Raw genomic sequence first — 10390 nt, 5'->3', positions numbered from 1 at the left:
GTCTATGAATGCCTTTCGATCAAATAAATACACCTTCAATTGGTATTCATCCAGATAGAAGTCAAAAGATTTTGTTCTACAAAATTCTATGCAACAAAGAATTTGATGACACTTCTGTAATTGTATATGTCCAACTGCTTTTGCCATTCCGTAATGGCAAGGAGTCATCCTGTGGAGAATGCAGTTCAATCATGTGTCTGTTCTCGTCATCATTGTACAATATATATATGCATAAACATTCGAGGCTCGAAATATCATCAAAGCACTTTTAGAAAGAAAAGCTCCACGTCAATGGAAGAAATTCGAAGTGTTTTTTTTATGTAGCACCATATAAAGTTTTAAATAATTACCCGGGAAAACCCACGCAGCGGAAGCTGAGTGTTTTCTATACTATTTCCCGGTCTCTCGTCGTAAAATCCGGCCTCATCCGGTCTTATAATTCCCGGTTCATAACTTTTGGCCTCGGACAACGCATTATAGTGCCGATGTTTGTTAAACTAATTTGACAATCATAATTTGCTTTTATAAGTAACAAAATGGAGTATATAAACATTACGGCTTTATTTTTGCAATTAATTATATGTGTTAACTATTTATGCAATTTGTTAAAGGTGTAGAGAGAGATGCGATGACAATAAAAATGCTCATTTTTTTCCAATTAAATATAGAGGACGGCTATCTAGAGTATGAAGTAACTTAAAATTGCACCTTTAAAATTATATTATGTCAACTTTAACTTTTAGTTTAGAAATAATGCGACGATAACATATAACCAAATTTTATAAACAAATTATATATATAATAAAAGAAATGAGTTAAGTGAGTAACGTAAGGAACACATATTGTTCATTGATTATATTCGCTAACAATGAATAAATTTGAATATCTTTGCCATTATAACACAACTTTAGCACAATATATTGTATTTGTCTGCTGAAACTTTTCAAGCTGATTCTTGGACTGTTAAAGAAATTTGATGCATTATTTATTATTTGTTTTTTAAATTTGGTCATATGTTATTATCGTATTATTTCTAAACTTTATTACAGCCTCCACATAACAATTTTTTTATGCTGAACATGAATTTGAGAAAATAAAGGTATAGACATAACTAAATGTATGAACTGAACAGTAGCGTTCAGTGTGTAATAAAACTGGCTAATCCGTTTATCATGTCATTAACGAGGGATAGGCGCTAATCACTGACACGCATATAAAAAGACCGACAGAGTAGTATATTGTCGTAAACATGTAAATAACAGATTCTTGACAAAAACATGATATGTCAAATAATAATAATTATGGTCACAGTGATACATGGCAAAATAAGAACGAAAAGAGAAAAAAAACACACAGATAAAACATAATATTGCTTATTATTTTATACAAATGGTAAATATCTTTTTAGTAAAACTAAATGTAAATGCTTAATAAATGCAATAGCAGGAAAATAGGGATTTGGGAGGCTAATGTCATATATTTTTATATAGACTAGATAATAAAATTACGTTTTCAAAGAGTATAAAAATATGGATTGATTTAAATTATACCATGCTTTTATGTGGTAAATTGAGATTGAGATTTCACTGGAGTATTTTTGTGATATTGGTGCCCGATCTCTTAAAGTGTCGTCTGTGCAGTATGGGAAAATGCATTTTCCATATGCAAGAAAATTCTTGGAGGGAATCTCTTCTTCTGCAGCGTGTGCAGAGCACGGAGTACTTGTTAAAGTAAAATAAACATTAATGACCCGCTCAATTGAAAATATGTGCGTCAAGAAACTATTCGTTATAGGCTACTTACAAAACGCTTGATAAAAAGTATTGTATCCGAAAAAAAGAAAAGTTTTGTTTATTTCAAATGTAATTAAGCGGAGCAGAAAAAGCTTAATATATAGTTAAATAACAGTTTTAATGTACTTAATTGTAAAAAAGGAAATATTTGAACAAAGAAGTCATAGTTATATCAAAATTAATAATAATAGATCACAATAATTATCAAATACAAAAACATAATCCTACCCTTTTATTATAATCTGCATTTAAGGTAATAAGACTTTGGACGGCGTGGCTCATCCCGTGAATGTCTGCAAACATGATAGACGTATATTTCCCGCAACTCTTGGACACCCGGGCCTTCTTGGGGGGTGGGGATCCGCTTCGTTTCCATACACCCGTCTCGGTGTCATAGAACTAAAGCCACGTCTCGTCTGTCGTTATATTTTTATTCAAGAATGCATCCGCCAACACCACCACCACTTGAGTGTCCAAAGGAAAGCCATGGAATCACGGACACGGCGTTCCTTTTCATTATCTTTTGATTAGTTATATCGTATTATTACTACACAAAACTTCGACATTTGTAGATCCTCGTTATGTATTAAATGAATTGTTCCGTAGCCGAAATAGCGTCCTTGGGCCGTATTTATGAAGCATCATTGTGAAAATTAAAATAAATGCCACGGAACATATGAAAATAAGCGAGTTAAAATGGTCTAAATAAAAAATGCATATAAATAAATCTTATTAAAAGTAGAGGGTATTAATTAAAAAAAATCGGTCCTTTGTATTTAGGTTTCAGCGACTGACGTCAGCAACGTTGCACCGTTTTTCTCTCCCCCCCCCTCCCTCTACCCTCGTCATCTTAAATTAAGGCTCTCTCTGTCGTCACAGAAACGCTGGTGCAATTTAATAGAGTGCGCCTGACACTGCTCTTAACGCTAGTTGTCTGCATCATGTTGTATGTTTGTGTCGCCGTCTTCACTAGTTCATTACAAAACTTGATAACTGCCCATGCGATCTAATGACGCCATTTTGTACACTGCGAACGTTGTTACTAGTTTATTTATAGAATAATACATGATTGACCATGGAAATAATTGCCCGAGAGCTTTAGCCATAATCATAAGTATTATTTTTTGCATATGCTCATAATACCGTATAACGTTCAAATGACATCAAACTTGCACATTACGTCAAAAATACTTCAAATGGCGTTTTGGCGTTTTATTTCATTACCATTTGAGGAATAGTTTTGGAGGTAATTACGGTTACATTAAATACTCTTTACTGCACGTTGTACTGCGCCGTGTGCGCTTTACCATGGTTTTGAAAGGGACATACGATACTACAAACTCATTCGGCATTTTTCATAAAACTATAGGAAATACATTGCCGGTTAAAACAGTATATAAAATATTATATTTTTACACTTAATAATTTAACATTGGTATAATACACATGTTACTATATAGTAACATTTTCCTATAGAAATTCGTTCCCGCATAATGATTATCGTATCCACCCGTGAGATTATCACGGTGCGTAACGGCGATTATGGCATTATTGCCCGTGGAAAAAAGAGCACATGCACCATGAAGTTATTTTAACGATAATTAAAATGGCCGACGAATATTTGCTAGGCAAACATTTATACATTATGATATGCAATTAGCAGTCAGAGAAGATGTTTTGATAAATGTTTTGTTTTACTTTATCCGCCGAGAAATGTTAATAATTCCAGTAAATGAGTAAAATAGCTAAGGTCATTAAAGCCGAGATGCTAAAATGAAACTGCTCCTAGGCTTGATCGACCCTAGCTGTGCTCACCAATTGAAATAAAAATCAGCCCATGGCCATGAAAAAGAGGAAATATTTGAAGAATGAAAATCTCGAGAAAAGGCTTCATATTTAGATTCCAGTAACTCGTTTTTTTCACAGCTAATTCCATTCAAAACCATTTGTTATGTCTCATTTTTAAACTTTCAGACAAGCTAAACAATCCTTTAATATTATTCACCAAACAATATTCAAAACCAGTACAAGTTATTGATAAATGACAAAACATATCTATTATACAGGATAATACATGGTTGACCATGCCTTTTGGTTGACAACTGCCTAAGTGAAAATGATGGTAAAGAATAAAGCAAAAAGGTCATATGGTTCATTTTATTCATTCAGAATGGCCTAGTAAAGGAGGTACCGAATGTTCGACCGGCAAACTCTTATACAATTGCGGACCCCCTGGATCTCCCCGTTGGCCCCTGGATGACCTCTCGAGAATAGATGAGTTTGGCTACTTGGCCCCTCCTAAAGCGAGATTGGGATCAGAGCATCTGAACCCTCCACTGAGAAAAATGGGGTTTGGACAAGTACATTGGATACGCAATTAATGCGACACTGCGATTTTTACGGAGTTTCGTTAGGGTCATAGCGCTCTCTTTGTAAGGCGATTTACGGTAGTAAGATGGCGATGGGCGATATTAAGATGGCGATGCAGTTTAGCGCGATGGTAAGATGACGATTCGCGATAGTAAGATGAAAATGATACAATGGCAATGCGTGAAATCAAGGTTAAAAACATCGCACTATCATGCATCAACATATTGCTGTCGCACCATTTCCATATTAACAACGTGTTATCGCGCAGCGTCATCTTACCAAAGTCCATCGCCATCTTACCTGATCGTCCATCGACATCTTACCATAGTCCACCGTCATCTTACCATCGTCATCTTACTTATCTCATCTTATTAATGTTTCACAGAATAAAACCCTGACCAAGAGACCTGTGTAAATCGCTTTAACAGTATTGACTATCCGTTCATCAAAAACGTAACAGACATATAGCCTATATAGCACGTGTAATGTATGTTACGCAGTGTAACACACATTCATCATTTGTAACACACTGGCAAATTAGCCAGTCGCCGAAGATGTAGCACATGTTTTTCTAACACACACATTAAAATGTAGCACGCAGTGTGTTAGTAAATCGGGCGTATTTTTGCAGTGCTGTGATATATCAGTCTAGGGTTTATTACAGCAAAAGGACACATTATATGCCAATTTATTATAAGCGATACACTCGTCTAGCATTAATTTTACGAAGAGCTACATAACACGCCCTGTGCGTGTATGTGTGTTGATCAATACACGGCATATGTAGCACGTTGCACTTCAGCATGTAAGCTGCACTTGTATAAACTTATGTCGAAAACAAATTGTGTTTAACATTTGTTTAGGCATTACCTCCCTTGATGCCTTTTTATAATGCATTACTGTGCAATTCGTAGCCTAGACAGCATAAAACTTTGATTTGTATGTGCTACATTTGTTGGTGTGTGTTAATTGAAAATCGCTACATATTACGGTTAAACGCTCCCCACCACACGCACGCACGCACACACACACACACGCACACGCACACGCACACACGTACTTGCAAGCACCGCCAACTGAGGACACGCAACATTTCACATCCAAATGAGGACACCATTTTTCAGGGTGTAATTTTGAAAAATAATTACTCCAATGTGTTAAACGGACTTAAAGCTATCTGGGTAGAGGTTTAAAAACGTAAACATTTTTTAACAAAACACCGCCAACCAGGGTCATTGACACACCCGAAAAATGCGTACGAAACACCTCCAACAAAGGACATTCTGCCTGCGACCTCCAAATGAGGACAATTTATTACAAGGCAAATTTGAAGACAAAAACAAAGCGGTTGTTCGTGAAACTTTATACGTCAACCAGTTTGTTGTGTGATTTGACTGTAAACCCTCATTTAAGAAAAAAATACACTCGGACAACGAAGAACCCATGGCGTAAACGGGGGTCACACCGATCTCATTGGTTCATTTGTTTAACATTCTTCATGGCGTTATTTAAAAGATTCCGTCTGTTATTCTTACATGTTGCTTCCTTGATCCACATATATCCCTCGATATTCTTTGTTTACGACAAACAACAACTTCTGAATCCCAGAATCTGTTCAGGATGCACATTATCACATGCACGTTGTCCATTCTAGATGGACCTTCGATTTAATCCATTTCATTATTCTGTCAAAGTCGACATTGTTTCTCCGTTGTGTTTTTTTTCACTGGGCCATGGGACTCGTTTCGTGGTCGTTGGAGCGCTAGATTGCGGGTTTGAAGTCATGGACGTTAAAACGCAGGCTCGCGGGGTTGAAGTCATGGTCGTTCCACCGCGGGGTCGCGTGACGAGAGACGTAGTCGTTGGAGCGTTAGGTCGCGGGGTTAGAGTCATGGTCGTTACAGCGCTGGGTCGTTTGATGAGAGACGTGGTCGTTAGAGCGCTAGGTCGCGGGAATGGAGTCATGGTTGTTGAAACGCTGGGTCGTGTGATGAGAGACGTGGTCGTTGGAGCGCTAGGTCGCGGGAATGGAGTCATGGTCGTTGAAACGCTGGGTCGTGTGATGAGAGACGTGGTCGTTGGAGCGCTAGGTCGCGGGAATGGAGTCATGGTCGTTGAAACGCTGGGTCGTGTGATGAGAGACGTGGTCGTTGAAGCGCTAGGTCGCGGGAATGGAGTCATGGTCGTTGAAACGCTGGGTCGTGTGATGAGAGACGTGGTCGTTAGAGCGCTAGGACACTGGAATGGAGTCATAGTTGTTGAAACGCCGGGTCGTTTGATGAGAGACGTTGTTTTTGGAGCGCTAGGTCGCGGGATTGGAGTCATGGTCGTTGAAACGCTAGGCCGTGTGATGAAAGATGTTGGTCGTTGGAGCGCTAGGTCGAGGGATAGGAGTCATGGTCGTTTGAAGACAGACTTGGTCGTTGAAGAGCTGTATCACCGGTTGGGATCGTGGTCTTTGAAGCGCTTGGTCAGACTATGCTGTCAATATACAAGACAACACTGGGCGGGCACTTATTCTTAGTAAATCAATTAGGTACTTGACCAGATGAGGCATTATACGTATGTAAATCAAACAGTTCAATTGCATTTCGCTAAATTTCGCTTATTTTATTTAATCAAGTTCTGCCCGTGATCATTAGCTGCATTATGACTTGGAACTGCCATTATGATATCACTACATGTGTTGTGGTTGATGAACTTAGTAAGATGAGATAGAAGTGACTGGACTTCCCAGTCAATTTATATGAACATTTGAAGAAACAGAGTGATCCGTGACAAGAGATCCGTGTGCGAAGCATGCAACCGCTTGGTTCTTTAAAGCACTGGCACTTTCCTTCGTATCACCAGATACAAGATACAATAATATCTATTTGTATTCGGTTACACGTGCATTAACAAATGGGCCATTTTCTGACACGAATAACAACATATTTAAAATGCTGAGCAGGAAAGAAATACAAGATATTAAATTTCATAAAGACAATGGAACGACACTTAGGCAATCATACAATTGATTCCTAGAAGTTGGGTGATTAGGAATTGATTTACACAAATAGAATCATTAGTAAGAGTGTCTTATGGGTCACGACATAAGAAAAGTCAGCATACACATATAGCCGTGATCCATGCCAACGTTAATAAACACTGTAATAAATGGTCGACTTCTCCAGCATTTTTAAATTTTGAATCAAATATAACCTTTACTTTTTCTTTATTTCGGAATTGAATTTTAAATAAAATAAATAAAGACATAGGACGGCCTTCATTAGGAATTACATTGTCTCCAAAGACGTTAAATCTACAGTCATTTTTTAAACTTGTATATAGGCATTTTTATAGTGTATTGTAATAGCTGTATTGGTAGAGTATTTTTCGTATGCATTTCAACTTCTTCGAAATTCAACAATGAATAAAGTTTTTTTCGACATAGAAGGTCGTATATCACCCCAAAAGGATCGTGTTTTAGCTTATACAATTATTATAGGGTCGCACTAGGGCCGGATTTTACACTACATTTTTGTTTTACCAAATAAGTTTACGATCGGAAAACCTCAACGAAATTTAACAATGGATAAAGGAAAAAAATCAAATGATACTGAGTCGTATATATCACCACAAAAAAGGCTGTGTTTTTACTATACAAATATAATAGGACCTTACTTTGGCCGCATTTTACACTATTAGCAAAATTAGTTTACAATCGGAACACCTCGATCATCTCCCCTATAAAACGCCGGTCGAGGTGCTCCGATTGATTACTATAAAAGGTTGCGTTCCACGAAATTTGTGATGGTTGGCTTATACCATATTTATCGAGTACCGCGTGCTTCGATAGAAAAAATATTAACACCATCATAATAACATAAAAGGTATAAGCATCTTCGACATTGTCCAAAGCCTAAAAAACTTCTGTCTGACTTACAAAAAAATACAAATATACATTTATTGTTTTAAAAAAGCAAAAATAAGGGTATATCGGAAGGCCGGAAGCAGACCCATTTTTTTTTGGCAGAGCTACAAATCTTTGCTTCTGTCAAATATCAGTTATGGTGAAACCTAGTATATGTGTAAAATGAAACGATGTACAATACTTTAATGCATATTATTGTGATGACAAAGGGTTACTTTTTTAATGCAGCGATATCTTGGCAACTCATCGTCGGGATGCATGTAATGTAAATGCATGAATATCATTATGTATGGTTATTCAAATAATGCAGGTTAATATAAACCAGTTCTATTCATGTATGTATAGTACGGTTGCAGACTGTTCTGTACTAAAAAAGCAGCTTCGACTGAAAGCAGAGAAATCAGTGACCAATTTTTACTTTTAAAAATCCATTGTTCGAGGGCTTTACACTAATCCGAAAAATTATGTAATGTTTGTACGAACTGTTCTCGATATGTGCAGGCACGTAGGAGCTGGGACAGTAGGGGCCGTGGCCCCAATATTCTGGCTAGTAACGGCAATGGGGTCGCGAATTTGATACTGATTTTCTTAAAAATAGTATTTTAAATCAAGCTGTAACGGGCATATAGATTAATACCAGTCTGACACAATATTAAATATACAGGTCATGATTAAAGAATCGTAAGTTCTGAATGATAAAGCTTATATTATTCGACAAAGTGTGCATAGTCATGTATTAAATCATATGTATTTATATGTGTTTGATTTATTGTGACTTTTTTTATAGCTGTTTGTATTTGCTGCAGAAATAGAAAATACTTGTAAAACATATGTGCCTACAAACGTGTCCTTAACATGTTTATTACTGTTTTAACATATCAACGAGTGTTTCTCGATGAATAAATGTTACCAAACGATATTAGTTTTAGATTTATCAACTTTTTAACCGAAAAAGGTTTAGAGAAAAACATGAAAATAAAACCTGAACTCACTGGAAATCGAGTCTTTCAATGCTTACAATTGAAAAAAAATCTCGACGGGAGGGGACACCCGGGCGTGTCACGAGCACAACCCTTCCGCGGACCCAATGTCATTTTGAGACCTACGCGCCTGATGTGTTCGTTTCCAAAGATACCCCGCTTGTTACCGTTCTAAGTGTTAATTTCATTTCTAATTTTGCTCCTCAGATATGATCGTAAGAAGTACACATTGATTGATGTGTCCCCCCACCCCACCCCGACCCGTTAGTTAATAGTTGTGTTAACTTCCGTTAGTTAATAGTTGTGTTAACTTCAATCAAGCGGAGCTATACCTGTATCTTAGTACTGGTTCATCAACGAAATTCAATGGCAATTCACCAGTGGTAAGCAGTGATAAGGCTCTTTGCTACTTCATATTCATATTTTCTGTCTTGGGCGAGTATACTTTGGTTGGCTACAAATGCTGCCATCCTTTCGAAATATGACTACACCTTTTTTGCATATGTAATGCATGAAAAATGCCTAATTCGGCGACGGGTATCAATCCTCCTTGTGCCCTTTCTACTACTAAGTATATCCTCTGGTTATTGTAGCTCTTTTTATGAAGTAAAACATTTACTAACTGCCCTTACTATTACAATGGCTATTTTAACCAGTGATGACTGCGTTGAAAAATTACCTCACCCAGTGTGTCACATGGGACTAATATGATTAATAAATGTGAACAAAACATTACTTTGGGCGAACTAAACTGGTATCATTTACATTTTAAAGAATGTGACACCTATTTTGTTTGCATATAAATCAAGGACAATGTCAGCAAAAACAAAAGTAAAGTTTTTATAAATGTTTAATTGTCCAATTGAAATAAATGTATAATGGTCCAATTGAAATACAAATGTACTGTTATAGTTGATTGTCAATGAACAGCAACTTCAGATGGATAACACCGAAGTGATGCATGCAAATATTACAATAGCTGGTCAAGTGCTACAAGCAAGGTGTTAAAAACGAATACATAAATACGCAAATAATCAGCCTATTGCTGAAACATGGATACAAATACTTCTCAAAACGAACCTCGGATACATTACATGCTCCCCGGATCTGTAAAATACGTACATATCAGTAGCCAGATATTAAATTAGTACATAATATTAAGCTCACAAGAGCAGAACTCGCACTACTGTTTAAGAAAATATGTTTAAATTCAATAATTTTATTACTAACCATTTACACAACAATCACTATGAAAGTTATTAATTTCTCGACTTGTTTATCGGCTTTTCCCTGCCTTGTAAAAATATTTTACAAGGCATATCTTCACTTTTACA

Source organism: Mya arenaria, chromosome 5 (assembly GCF_026914265.1).
Source record: "Mya arenaria isolate MELC-2E11 chromosome 5, ASM2691426v1".
Taxonomy (NCBI): Eukaryota; Metazoa; Mollusca; class Bivalvia; order Myida; family Myidae; genus Mya; species Mya arenaria.
The sequence above is the reverse complement of the archived record's forward strand: the minus strand, read 5'-3'. Positions refer to the sequence as shown.